At 40.3% G+C, this 13,829-nt stretch overlaps 1 pseudogene; it reads left to right on the forward strand.

The window, feature by feature from the left end:
* Nucleotides 1-286: 286 nt before the first annotated feature.
* LOC120300286 lies at nucleotides 287-13,372 on the forward strand (annotated as a pseudogene).
* The last annotated feature ends 457 nt before the right edge of the window (nucleotides 13,373-13,829 follow it).

Genomic DNA, 13,829 nt, shown 5'->3' on the forward strand with positions numbered 1-13,829 from the left:
GTTGATGCAGCCCAGGACTATATTGGCTTTTTAAATTATTGCTGGCTGATACTTAAGTGATGATCCACTAGGACACCTAGATACCTCTCATAGTTACTACTGTTGAGCCAGGTACAACCTATTCTATACCCATGCATTTGATTTTTTCCTGTCTCATTGCAGGCCCTTACTTTTCCCACCACTGAACTGCATTTTGTTAGCTAGGGTGCAGTGCTCAAGTCTGTCAAATTTTATATCACTTCATGTTTATTACTTTTGAGGTGAGATTTTTTTTTTCATTAGGGATATGCAAGACTTTTTGTATAAATCAGGCATCCCATACCCAGATCAAGGTATGTTTTGCCATTGAAGAAATAAAAAAAAATGAATGATGTCTGGTCCCAGGTCCAGAGTCTGTTGTAACAGAGGTATTTTAGGGTGGGAGGGAAGGAAAGCTAGCTATGTAGAGATGGGGAGAAGGAGGGGAAAAACATATGTTATACCAGCTTTGCCCTATTTATCCCTTAAGCCACCTTTTATTTTTCTTGATTGAAAGAAAAATAATCATTTTGCTTAAGTGAGACTGTGTCCTCTCTAGAATGGTCCAGTAAGCTTCAAGGTACAATGGATTTGCATTGTGCATCAAGCAAAACACTGTTGTTGTTTTGTTTTTGTGTTTTTTGTTTTTTGCTTTTTGAAGATTGGAACCACATCAGCTCTTTGATTCATACATCAGAAACCAGCACTTTGGATTCAAAGGCAAAAAGATAGTTGAAAGCATGTATGGGTGTGCATGTAATACCAGTTTGCAACTTTTTGAAACAGTCAGGTCTTTTATTTCCTTCCCCATCATAAAGATGAATGAGAAGCAAGTTTATTCTGAGTGTTGCCTGATTTCCCTGTCGTGAGTTGGAGTAACCAAATTGCATTTCACACACACACACCATGTGTATGAACAAAGAAGTGCAAGGCAAGGACAAAAACATTTAATATTGACAGAATTAATATACAAGGCCTTACTCTGAAGTAACTTTAGTGGGTCTTATTCCTAGATAAGTATGCATAGCCTCTACATATGAGAGGGAGGGGCAGGGTCAACATATATGTCCTGACCTCGATGGTAATTTCCCAGGAGATTACTGTTACAAATACTCCCACTTTAGATTTTTTCTGAACTTACTGGTTTTGAAATAGAGCATTATCCATTACTGTCTGTTCCATGTTTTCCAGAACAGTTTTGGAAGTCCCAGATATTGCAACAGCAGATTTTTGAAACTGCAAAATTCTCAGAGATCCCCAGCAAAGACAGAACAAAATATCCTGTCTCTTTGGTGCCATCTAATGATGGAGAGGAATCATGTTCTTTCAAATATCTACCTCTGTATTGAAAGAAATGGGTTGCTTTTTTTTCCTTTTCAGCAGCCTGATGCTGGGTGACTGCCAAAAAAAAGCTATTTACGTTCTTTCAGACTGAGTAACTGAAGGTAGGAACCACATTCTTCCTAAATGTAAATTGAATTTATCATAATTACTCTTTAGTATACATATCAGAAAAAGAGTAATCATGAGCAGAGTCAAATGCATATTCTTTCAGCAAACAACAAATCTTCTTGTAACTCTTGAAGAAATAAAACCTGTGGCAAACACGTCAAACCATTACAGACAAAATGTACTATTGACAGCATCATGATAGAATATTGCAACTGTCCTTACGGGTTGCCTAATCCAATTCTTTGTTCAAATTCACTAGTAGAATCTGTAATACATGGCCATTCAACCTCTCTATAAATACTTATGTTCAATAAACATTGCACAAGACACAAACATAGCTCATGTATACATGTAAGCTTGGAGGCCAATCTTAGTAGAATTTTTATGCATTTGGGAATGTGTGCTGCAATCTCCAAGTCCATTAACAAAAAGATACAGGAAACTTCAGTGATGCAGAGTACAAGGATAAATAAGTAACTGATTTTGGCAACAACATTTTCCAGCTTCTAAATCTGGAGAGAGAAAATATTTATTGACAAAATATCTAAGTATAAAACAGTGCAATGCAATGAAAATGCAATCTTAAATCTGGTCAAATAGAGAACTTTATATTTAAGAATGCCTCGCTATCTATTTTATGTATGTTTTTTGTGTATTTCTTATAAGAAAATTACCAGTCCTGCAATTTATTCATGTTAAAAGAAATGACTAGGTATTGGGCTCTTATTCCTTCTCTCCAAAATGTATATACTAACACTGAAAATTTAGCTGCTTAAGATTTATTTGATAATGAAATGATTCTAAACTACTGAAAGAATTAGGATTAAAAAAAAATGTATTCTCAATAAACAGAACGATCTGAAACTGGCAATCTGTTATCTAAAACAAGAGCAATTGAAGTCCAGGATTATAGAGTCTCCAGAGAAACTCACTAATTGCAGGGAACGGATGAAGCAGACACAGCAGAAGATTTAAAAAGACAAGGTGAATCTTAATATTAAAGGCATTTTAATTGCCTTATCATAGCAATTAAAACTGATAAAATCAATATTTGTCAGATTTGCCTCCCATAGCTTCAGCTTCTATGGTTTCCTAAAATTAAGTTAAGTTCATAAGAATATACATTTTTCAAAATTAATACAATTAACTGTATCTTACATATATGTTGTAATAATGAAAGCCAGTAAAAAATTGTATCAGAACTGCAAAATTTGACAACTGCCTCAACTTTGTTCTACCTTTTCTATGTCTACAGAAATATTTAAATTCATGTCCTCCCAGTCACTCAGCTGTACTTCAGGATTAGTATTGTTCCCTAACCATGGTTTCAAAGTATTTAGCTCTTTATTAGTTGAATCAATTTATTTCCAGCTCAGATAACCCCATCAACGGAACTATTGTGAAGACAGGTTTGCAGCAGTAATGCTACAGGCTGGAAGCAGTCTGTTCTCCAGAGGCTGGTGGCAGTCTGCTCTCTATTGCCAAGATCTCCTATGTCCTGACTCCTAGGCTCTTTCCTCTTTTTTTGAGGTTAAGCACCAGAGTGCCACACCACTGTTTCACCAAATTTTAAAAATTGAGGGCAAGTGTAATTTTTTTCTTCTTTCCAGTGAATGGTTGAGGTTTTTTTGTTTTTAATCTCTCTAGTATTTGTGGAGCATAATAAAAGTTTGTCATTCTTATGATATAAAAAGAGTAAATAGATACACAGATATTTCTTTTAGCTCAGAAATATACTTAGCTCCTTACCTTCATCAATTGTTAGTTTCACCCAGATGAGTAGAGCCTAATATAGTGCCAACTAGTTTGCCCATTGTTAATCAGCAGCAAATTTGCAGCTAATTTAATAACAAAATTTATAAGTCAAACAACTAAGGCAGATATAATGCACAGACTGAACAGTTTGCACACCAGATCTGAGAGAAATACAGAATAGGTGAAATCTTGCCTTAAAGTCAGTGTGCAGCCAATTCCAGTTAAAATGGAAAATACAGAAGTAAATAATCCAATTCAGAGTTGTAGTTGTAAAAGTCAAGGATAGAGCTAGAAAGTGGGATGCTACTGATAGGTATCTCTAGGAAAAAGTGAGGTACTAACTGAGAAGAAAGTTGTTATATCATGGAGTAAAATAATGGCCTGCCCTGGAGGCAGAGGTGTATCTTGCGCAGCACAGAAATGTTAATGAATCTATAGAGAAAAACACAGAAAAAAATGTTTTGGTTTTTTCCCGGGGAGCATTTTTATCAACCAAATTGAAAAAAAGGTTATAAAATATCAATGATTGAGATGTGAAACATTGTTTGGTATCTGAAAATTCATTATATCAAATGTAAGATAATCTGTAACACAGTAGAAAACTTTAAATTACAAAATAAAAGATTGAAAGAAAGGAATTGCTGACAGCAATAGTATTTCGGATTTAGACAGTTTCATGTGGCCATAGGTATATTATAAACATTGCAGCTCCACCCACACCAATCTCCTCTGATTTTTTTATTATAAAGCAAGAAGTAATTGAGAAGTATGAAGCTTATAGAGACTTGGTAGAGATGTTTCCATCATGTCAACTGGAGGTCCAATTGTACCGAAAGAAAATGCAAACACAAGGAGCAAATATGGATAAGCTATCAAATATATTGGCCCAGGTTTGTGCTATTCAAATATAATATCTATTGAACTTGTTGATAAAATATTTTGAGGTAATTCTTGGTAGAATGTAGTCTGAAATAAATCATGGATTCAGCACAACATTAGCAGAGAGTTCATAAAAGAAACATTTTTTGCTTCATACATACATACTCACAGATACACACATATTCTTTACTGAAGTTTGCCAAGTTCCTCTTCAAATTAGAAAAAAAGTAATGGAAACCCATTACCTAGCCCCATTTTTCTTAATTTATATTAAATTTGAACTGGGAAAATTATATTCCTGTGGGAAATGGATTGGAAGGCAAAATCATATTTAAGATACATTGAGGCAGAGTAAGATTTTGTAAGGTTCTGCCTTGACTACTCCCAAGAAAGCAGAACTCTTGAAACAGGCAATGTTTCAAAAGGAACTTTTATTGAGAGATAGTGATAGCAAGAGAGCAAAGCAAGATCTAAAGTTTTCCTGTGTTAATTGCTACATTAAAACTTTTGTTTCACAAAACCCCACCCCAGAGCCCAACTGCCCAGTTTGCGTCCAGCCAATCCACAGGTGCGAAGTTGTTATGGGAACCAGAGCTGATAAGGGGTGGTTCCCAGGCGCTTCACCAGATTTCGCAATGGGCTGGAGATAAGGCATATGGACCCTGGCACATTCCATTCCCCTTTTCACACCCAAAGATACACATCAAAGTTGAAGAACAAAGTAGAGGAAGTACAGCCACAAGCCCCCCTCCCAGCAGAGGAAAACCTCCCCCCTTCCACTAGAATGGCAGAGCCCCCAAAAAAACCATTGAAGGGCTTTCTGACAGATTTTGCCTGAGACCCCCAGTTTTACTAGCAGCAACTCATGCAAACAAACTCCTAGCAAGTTTTCCACATTGCCATGAATTTTCATATTGCATAAATAGCTCATTTAATGTCAAGCCAATCTGGTATGAGCAGAATCGCACATTTCTTTAAGAACCCATAATAGAAAAACTCTAAAAAAAACATTTGAAAATCAGTCTTTGAAACCTTGGGAAAACAGTAGCGTATATCTCTGTTTAGTCTATTTTTTTCTCTTTGCAAGAATATTATGTAAATATTACACCTCTTTCAAAAGCTTTTCTTGCAAAATAAACTGGTTTACTAAATGTGGCTTGCTCAGATGTTGCATTCGTTTCTCTCTTGTTTAGCATTTGAAGTATTTTCGCTAATTAGTGATGTGTCTGCTACTTGCATTCTAAAACATTTGTTTTTCAGATCAGAACATTAGAGGATCAGATTGAGAATAGCACAAGTGGATTCAAGAATGCTAAGATGGAGGAAATGTCATTGAAGAGATTAGTCACAGTTAAACATGAAAAATTGCTGCTGTTGAAATCAAACTTAAAAAGATATATAAGAATACTGAACTGAAGAAACAGGCAATTGAGTATGAATATTGTTAGATTGTTGTTTAATTCTGCTTATTTTGCTAGCATCTAGGATGCAATTCAAAATTAGCAATCTGAAAAGAACATACTAAAATATACTGCTTTCTGGAAAATAGGTATATTCTTGAAGATACACCTTTCAATATAATTGAACTTCATGCTGCTTTTCTGTCCTTTAGCTCCCTGGTAAAAGTAACTAATAATGGCAACGACTTTAGTAAAATTTATTTGTCATTTCCGAATCATTCCCAATTCCACTGTAATTTTTCTCATTATCAAAAACCTCAAAATTAGGATTTGGATCCCAAAGGAATGCAAGCAAATGGAAAATTATGCTTGATCCTAGATAGTTTTGTCATTAATGCACATGATAATATTTACAACAGAAGACAGTACTGTATTCAGATAACATTCCTAAGAGACTAAAAAGCTATCCTTTATTGCCATTGATAGTTCAAGGGGTTGATAGTAAGATATGGATTTGTTGTGCAGAAATATTTGGTACCATTCTCTTTTTTTCTTCCACTCACCCTGTTATACAGAGTGAAGTGGAAGGAACTTGGACCATTTTCCAGTCCTGTCTGCTTTTGAGAATTAGGGCTGGTTGATGTTTCCCTATATTTCATAGAAAAAATGGAACTTACTGGGAATGCCTTCAACCATTAAATAATAAACTATAAGATCCCAGTTTTTTAATGTTTATGACCCACTTTTTTCTGCATGAAAAGATTAATTAAATCTTAATTTGCGGATGGTGCCTTTAAATAGTAAAAATATTATTTTCTAGATACTGCAATAAATTTCAAGAGAAGAGAGGAGGTGAATGTGAAAAACTGACAGCAACAGACACGGAAATCATGCAACTCAAAGGTGTCATTCAACAGCTCAGTGACAATGTTGGGAAAGAGAAGGTGAAAGAGAAGGTGAATGAGTGCAGCAGACACTCATGCTGATGTGGCTTTTGTTAAAGCTCTTTCAGGCATGATATCATCCAGCCTGCTAATGTCATCTGCAGGGAGGAAAGCCTTTATGCATAGGACTGTATATTCATTGGCTTCACTCTCTGCAGACATCGAGACTGAGCATGCCAATCCTTCCAGGGGGCAGGTATCATCTTAGTAACATTGGTCGGCCTTATCCGGGCATTCATTTGCTGAGTGCTTAACATAGCATAATACCCAAATGGCTGGTGTTTTTAAGATTTCACAATCCATGTAAAGCCAGCCCTTAAATGGCTCTAGAACAAAGATTTTAAAAAAGTTGCACAAGCCTTCATGTGGCACCAGCATTCCATTTCTTTGCCCTGGAGGCACAGATAAAATAGATAGGAGTCAAATACTTGGGGCACAGTTCTTTTTGCATTTTTTTATGTAGCTGGGAAAGTTTGAAGAGAGCAAATATGTGCAGTATGATTTGGAATTGCTTAACAAACCCATTTTGCCACTTAAAACTCTTTGGTAGCCCCTAGCCAAAATGTACCCTGGGTATAATTGTCCTTGATAAGGTTGAACTCTTAAGCCTAAAGAAATTAAACAGCTTGGCTCTTGAGAAGTTGTAAGGATAAGAACATTTCATCCCAAATGTTTTTTTTAAAAAAATAAAAGTGGTTTGATAGGATTAGCAAATGTCTTTTCTTTCTTAAAAATGAAAAATACATCACTTAAGGGAATGTATATACAGATCTTGTAAGGACCCACCCCACTTTGCATCTTAAGAAGACAGAACTCTTGGAATATTTCTTCCAACAGACATCCTTTATTAAGAGAAAATGGTTGCAGGCGTTCTAGACAGGACCTGGGGCCCAAGCCCTACGGTTCAAGGTTTTAAGCAGTCCCCAGCAGCCCCACCCCACCATCTTTCCAGCGACAATCCCAGGCGTTACATTTCCACTCCTTTTTTCTTCACTGCCGGTGGAAGGGAGACTTCAGAAAGGAGTAGATGAAAGCTGATGGCCCCATTGTTATGCTTTAGTCCTTTTGGTGTTATCCACATTCAATCTCTTTGAAGTTGTACCAAAGGAAGTGAGGACCACAAAACCCCTTTGTTCAGCCCCCTTCCGCTTCATCGTATGAAAGAATCCAGAGAGGGCAGAAATGGGGTTTTCCATAGTCGATAACTAGAGATGAAATATAATTGGATTCTGACATCTTGCCCCCTTAAAAATAAGATAGATCCACCTGAAAGAAAACAAAACAGGTATAGTCAGGCTTGTTAGGATACTCTGTGTGAAACTTCTTTAATAGCTTCGGGGCTCTGACATGACGTTTATGGACCCACTCATTTTGTGACGCAGGGCGGTGTTTCCATGCAACTGGGTACTGAGTTGCTCCATGACTAGAGTCTAGGATTTCCTTTATTTCAAAGTTTTGTTTGCCCTCCACCATGATTGGAGGTGGGGGTGGGGGGATCTTTGGCCATAACGATGACTGATGCTCTCTTTTCAGCAAGCTGCAATGAAAAATTGGGTGTATTTTCCTGAGATTTTGGGGTAATTCTAATTCTACTGTTACTGGGTTTATGATTCTTTTAATTGGAAAAGGCCCTATATATTTTGGTCCAAGTTTTTTATAGGGTTGTAGGGACTTTAGGTATTTTGTAGATAAGTACATCATTTCTCCTATAATGAATGGTGTAGACTCAACCCTTTTTTTATCAGCTTGTGCTTTGTATGCCTGCCTAGCTTCATCTACTGCTTTTCTAACTATTGGCCAGGTGTTTTGTAATTGTTCCATCCATTCTTTCAGTGATGGGATCGCAGGTTCGGTTGGGATTAATTCTGGCATGGGGTTGAAACTTTGACCAGTGGCTATCTGAAAAGGAGTGTAACCTGTGCTGGAATGGACTGCATTATTGTAGGCAACTTCTGCGAAAGGGAGTAAGTCCGTCCAATTTCTTTGTTGAAAATTAATAAAGCATCTTAAATATTGCTCAAGTAATGAGTGACACCATTCTGTTTGTCCATCCCCTTGTGGATGATGGCTAGATATCAGTCCCTGAGTGGTCCCTAAGAGGGATAAAAATTCCTTCAAAAATGCAGACGTAAACTGCACTCCCCTATCAGAGATGATGAGTTGGAGTGCCCTATGCAATCTGTAAATGTGCTGGATGAAAAGTTTCGCTAAGGCTTTTGTGGGAATCTTTTGGCAAGGGATAAAGTGCACCTGTTTGGAAAATAAGTCCATGACCGTCCAGACAACAGTATTCCCATTGCTATCTGGTAATTCTATAAAATCCATGGCTATTTCCCTCCGGGGAGCTGAGGGATTTGCCATTATTTGTAACAGTCTGGGCGATTTCCCTTGCAACCTCTTTGCACTTTGAGCAGCTGGCCACGTAACTTTCTATGTCCTTTTTTATGGATGGCCACCAAAATTGCCGTTTAATTAAGTGTAATGCTTTTACAAATCCAAAATGCCCTGCTGATTTTGTGTCGTGGCAAAGCTGCATGAATGTGACTCTTTGGGTTGTTGGTATATATAACTTTTCCCCCACCCAAGGCAGCCCGTCTCTCATTGTGCACACATTTTTGTTTTTCTGGAACCATTCATCTATTTCCAAACTTTTCCGGAATTCAATTCCAGTTTGGCTGTCCAGTTGTGGTTTTAATTTAGCTTGGGTTCTTGTGGTTACTGATGCTGCCAGTTGTGACTCTGCCACCATTGGTTTAGAGTCTGTGGCTTGTGTGCTGTTATATTGGGACCAGCGGGCTTGTTTGGGATTGAGCTTCCTGGGTGCTTTCAGGGCTTCCAAATTTTTGTGATCAGTCCACACCTGGAAGGGGATTTTGTTCCTTCCAGGAACTATTGCCATGTGAGTAATGCCCAATGTTTGGCTGCCCAGCTGTGGTTTTAATTTAGCTTGGGCTCTGGTGGTTACTGCCAGTTGTGATTCTACCATCATCGGTTTAGAATCGGTGGCTCGCGTGCTGTTATATTGGGGCATGCATCTGTCAGGAAGTTCTTTCCCCCTGGCAAATGCTTGAACGTAAATTGGAACTGGTGAAAATGCTGGGACCAGCGGGCTTGCTTGGGGTTGAGCTTCCTGGGTGTTTTCAGGGCTTCCAAATTTTTGTGGTCAGTCCACACCTGGAAGGGGATTTTGTTGCCACGTGAGTAATGACCAACGTATCCCGTATGCCTCTTTCTCCCATACAGGCCAGTGCTGTTCTGTTTCCGTGAGTTTCTTGGACGTATATGCACAGGGTTGCAATACCCCTTCATCGTTTTCTTGTAATAGTACAGCCCCCACTGCCACATCACTTGCATCCGCCTGTATTACGAAGGGCTTATCCATGTCTGGGTGCCTTGGTATGGGTTCGGCAGAGAAAAGTCTCTTTAATCTCTCAAACACTCCATTGTCCATGTTAGTAGCTGGCTAGGTTTTACTGAGGATGCTCCCTTCATTTTTAGTAAGTTCGTGAGGGGTGGGGATATCTGGGCAAATGGGATGAATTGGTGGTAAAAGTTTGCAAAGCCCAGGAAACTTTGCAGTTACTTTCTTGTGCGGGGTGGTGCCCATTCTAATACTGCTCTGACCTTCTCTGGGTCCATTTCAATGCCCTGTGGGGTTATGCGATAATCTAGGTAGTCTATCCTTTCCTGGTGGAATTCGCATTTCGAGAGTTTGGCATATAGGTGGGCGGCTCGCAGTTACTTTAAAACCTCTCTGATTAGGTTGACATGTTCCTCTTTTGATTCGGTGAAGATAAGAATGTTGTCTAAGTAAACCAGGACCCCCTTAAACAGGTGCTCCCTTAGAACGTCATTGATTAATTGCATAAATACTGCGGGGGCCCCTTGTAATCCAAATGGCAAGACTTTGAATTGGTAGCACCCCATGGGGCAGTTAAATGCGGTCTTCCATTCATCCCCTTCCTTAATTCTCACGCAGTAGTAAGCTTCCCTTAAGTCTATTTTAGAAAAAAAAAATCCCTTTCGAGAGGTGTGACAACATGTCCTTCATGAGGAGCAGAGGGTATAGGTTGCTTTCACTGATTGTATTCAAGGCCCTATAATCCACACATAAGCGTAAAGAGCCATCCTTCTTCTCTCTAAAGAGGACTGGGGCAGCCATTTTAGGCTTGGCTGGCTCATAAATCCCCTTTCTAGGTTTTTCTTTCTGAATCTCTCCATTTCCTCCTTCTCCTTTGGGCTCATGGAGTATAATCTGGGCTTCAGGAGTTTTGCTCCAGGCTTGAATTCAATGGCACAGTCTGTGGGTCGGTTGCGGGGGAGCTCATCCGCCCTCTCCTCACTGAAAACCTGAGCAAGGTCTCTGTATTCCTCTGGTATTTCTGTTAGTCCCTTTTCCTCTCCCATGGATGTTTTTTCTATTTTTGATTCTGGTAGCCCCCCTTGGCATTTTAAGTCCATAGGGTCCTCCTTCGGGAATTTGATTTCTGCCGTCCTCCAATTCACCCAGGGGTTCCATTTTTTTAACCATTCCATCCCTAGGATCATTGGGCATTCCATGCCTGGGGTCACCATAAACGTTATGTCTTCCTCATGTTTGCCCAGGGAGAGGTTTATTGGTAAAGTGGATAAAGTAGCTGGCACCCCTTCTGCTATGGACCCATCTAACTGGTCAAATAAGATTGGTTGTTCCAGTCTCCTCGATGGAATGCCCAGATTCCCCACTAGCGTTGGGCTAATGAGGCCCAAGTCTATTAAGGCTTTCACCTTCACGGCTTCGGGCATGGGGGGAATTAATATAGTCACTGTCTTGAGGATGGGTGCGATGCGTCCACTTACCAGGGGTTCACCCTCCGAGCTGTTGTATGAGGCGTCCACCGGCCCTGTGGTGTAGGCTGGAGTTCTTTCCCCCTGATGAGCAGAGGTGAGGGATTCCACAGCCTCCATCATTCTCATGGCAGGTTCTTTTGGCTTAGCTGGAGACTTTCCAGATTTGCTGGCCGGTGATCTGTCTGGGTTGTGCTGGGGGGCTTTTGAGTGGCATTCTACAGCCCGATGTCCTTCTCTCCCACACTTGAAACACCCCATTTGCTTCTTGGCCGTAGCCAATGGTTTCACTGGTTTGCGTGTCAACTCAGACGGTGAGCGGCTCCATTGTTTTCCTCGTTGTTGCCTCTTCAATATGTTGATCTCTGCTTCCTCTGTCAAGACGTACCAGTCCTCAAGTTGGCGTGGGTCCCCTCGGGGCAGGCAGGCATCATATAGGTCATAATTTAGTCTGTCTTTGAAATGGCTAAGGAGGATGTCTTCCGGCCAGTTCAGTTTGCTGGCAATGGCCCGGAACTTTGCGTATATTCGGCTACCGTGCATTTGCCTTGCCTCATCGTTTTTATCCTTTTGTGGGCTTTGCGATCAGCCAGGGGGTCCTCAAATTGCCTTCTCAGAGAGGACATGAAATGGTTGAAGTCGTTGAGCTCTGGGGCATTGGAGTCGTGCAAGTTCACCACCCAATCTGCAGCTGGCCCGTCCAGGGCAGATTGCACGATCCAGATACGGGCTTTGTCGCTGGGGATGTCCTGCCCGTATTCTTCCATGTAGCTGAGGACTTGGGTTAGGAAAAACCCGAAGCGTGTTGGCTCCTCCTTGAATTTCACGTTCAGCGGTGGGAGTCTTTGAATGGACCTGTGCCTTTGTTGTCGGTGGTAGTGTCTTCAATCCAGATCACCATCTGTGGGTCGGCGGGGAGTGGGGACTACTGGATCAGCAGATGTCCCCGGGGCTGCAGGTTCCACTTCCCCCTTGGTGTCTTTCCTTTTGCAGCTCCAGCAGCTGGGCGGCCGTAGGGCTCAGAATCCTCCTCTCCTAGGGAGCTGAGGGTTCTCTTAATCAGGTCGATAGCTTTCTCTAGGATTCAGCTTGAGTACAGTGCCCAGCTCCCTTCCTCTTCATTTGCATGCAGGGATCTCTCCATCTCCTGCTTCCATTCTGGTTGGTTGCCCCCCCCCCCCCGTCTCAGGGTCACCTTTGTTGATTTCTTTTCCCACTCGCCTTTCTTTCCAACGCCCATTGACCACCAAGGTTTGTTGTCCCGTGTCTCCACCACCTCTTCTCCTGAGGAATCTGACCTCTCAGATCCCGACATCTGGCAGGGTTTCAGTTGGGGCAGCGGCTCCCTTTCTGGGGAGTTTTCTCCCTTCCTTGCTCCGTCGTCTGACATGGTAATTTTTGCAAAGTCCCCTGGCAAGGTTCTCCCTTCCAGGTGGACTAATTCTGCAGGTCCCGTCTAATGTAAGGACCCACCCCACTTTGCATCTTAAGAAGACAGAACTCTTGGAATATTTCTTCCAACAGGCATCCTTTATTAAGAGAAAATGGTTGCAGGCATTCTAGACAGGACCTGGGGCCCAAGCCCTACGGTTCAAGGTTTTAAGGGATCCCCAGCAGCCCCACCCCACCATCTTTCCAGCGACAATCTCAGGCATTACATTTCCACCCCCTTTTTCCTCACTGCCGGTGGAAGGGAGACTTCAGAGAGGAGTAGATGAAAGCTGATGGCCCCATTGTTATGCTTGTCCTTTTGGTGTTATCCACATTCAATCCCTTTGAAGTTGTACCGAAGGAAGTGAGGGCCATAAAGCCCTTTTGTTCACCCCCTTCCCTTCACCATATGACAGAATGCAGAGAAGGCAGAAATGGGGTTTTCCATAGTCGATAACTAGAGATGAAATATAATTGGATTCTGATAGATCTCATGTCTCTTATAAAAAAATAATGTCTGTTGATCTTTTCTTCTGCCTCTTTAAGGAGATCTACCTCAGCTTGAGGGTTGGCTTGGAGAAATACCATGAAAATCTGACCAGGACAGTAAACAGCTACATATCATCCAGAGAAGAAAAAAATGCTCAATTAACTGGACTTTTTTGATATCATAATTCTAATTATTTTACATCATTTTCTTGTTCTAAAAATATGGAGTAGTCTGCTAATTGCAAGAACTGTAGAGCTTACAAATCTTTATTGAAGAAGTGTCAAATGACTATTTTCTGCTTTCCATTATGTTAATATTTTTAACTGAATGGAATTGAGAGATGCAAACCTGAATTTGCTTTCATCAGATAATAATAGTAACTTACAAATGGACATATATTTGTAAATTTTCTTTAGTCATAAAGATTTGTGAATATAAAAGTTTATAAACTATAACCCAACATTTTCTCTGTTAAATTGGTTCTTTTTAATCACATTGTAAAATATCACTTGAATTTTCAGCAACAAATATTGGCCATTTACTTTTTTAAAATCTTGAAATCTTATGCATACTATTATAGATAGTTTCTGTAGTACCAATTATTTTAACAGTCCAGATCTCAGAAGATTACCA

The sequence above is a fragment of the Crotalus tigris genome, unplaced genomic scaffold, assembly GCF_016545835.1.
Source record: "Crotalus tigris isolate CLP2741 ecotype Arizona unplaced genomic scaffold, ASM1654583v1 scf7180000024339.11422700, whole genome shotgun sequence".
NCBI lineage: Eukaryota > Metazoa > Chordata > Lepidosauria > Squamata > Viperidae > Crotalus > Crotalus tigris.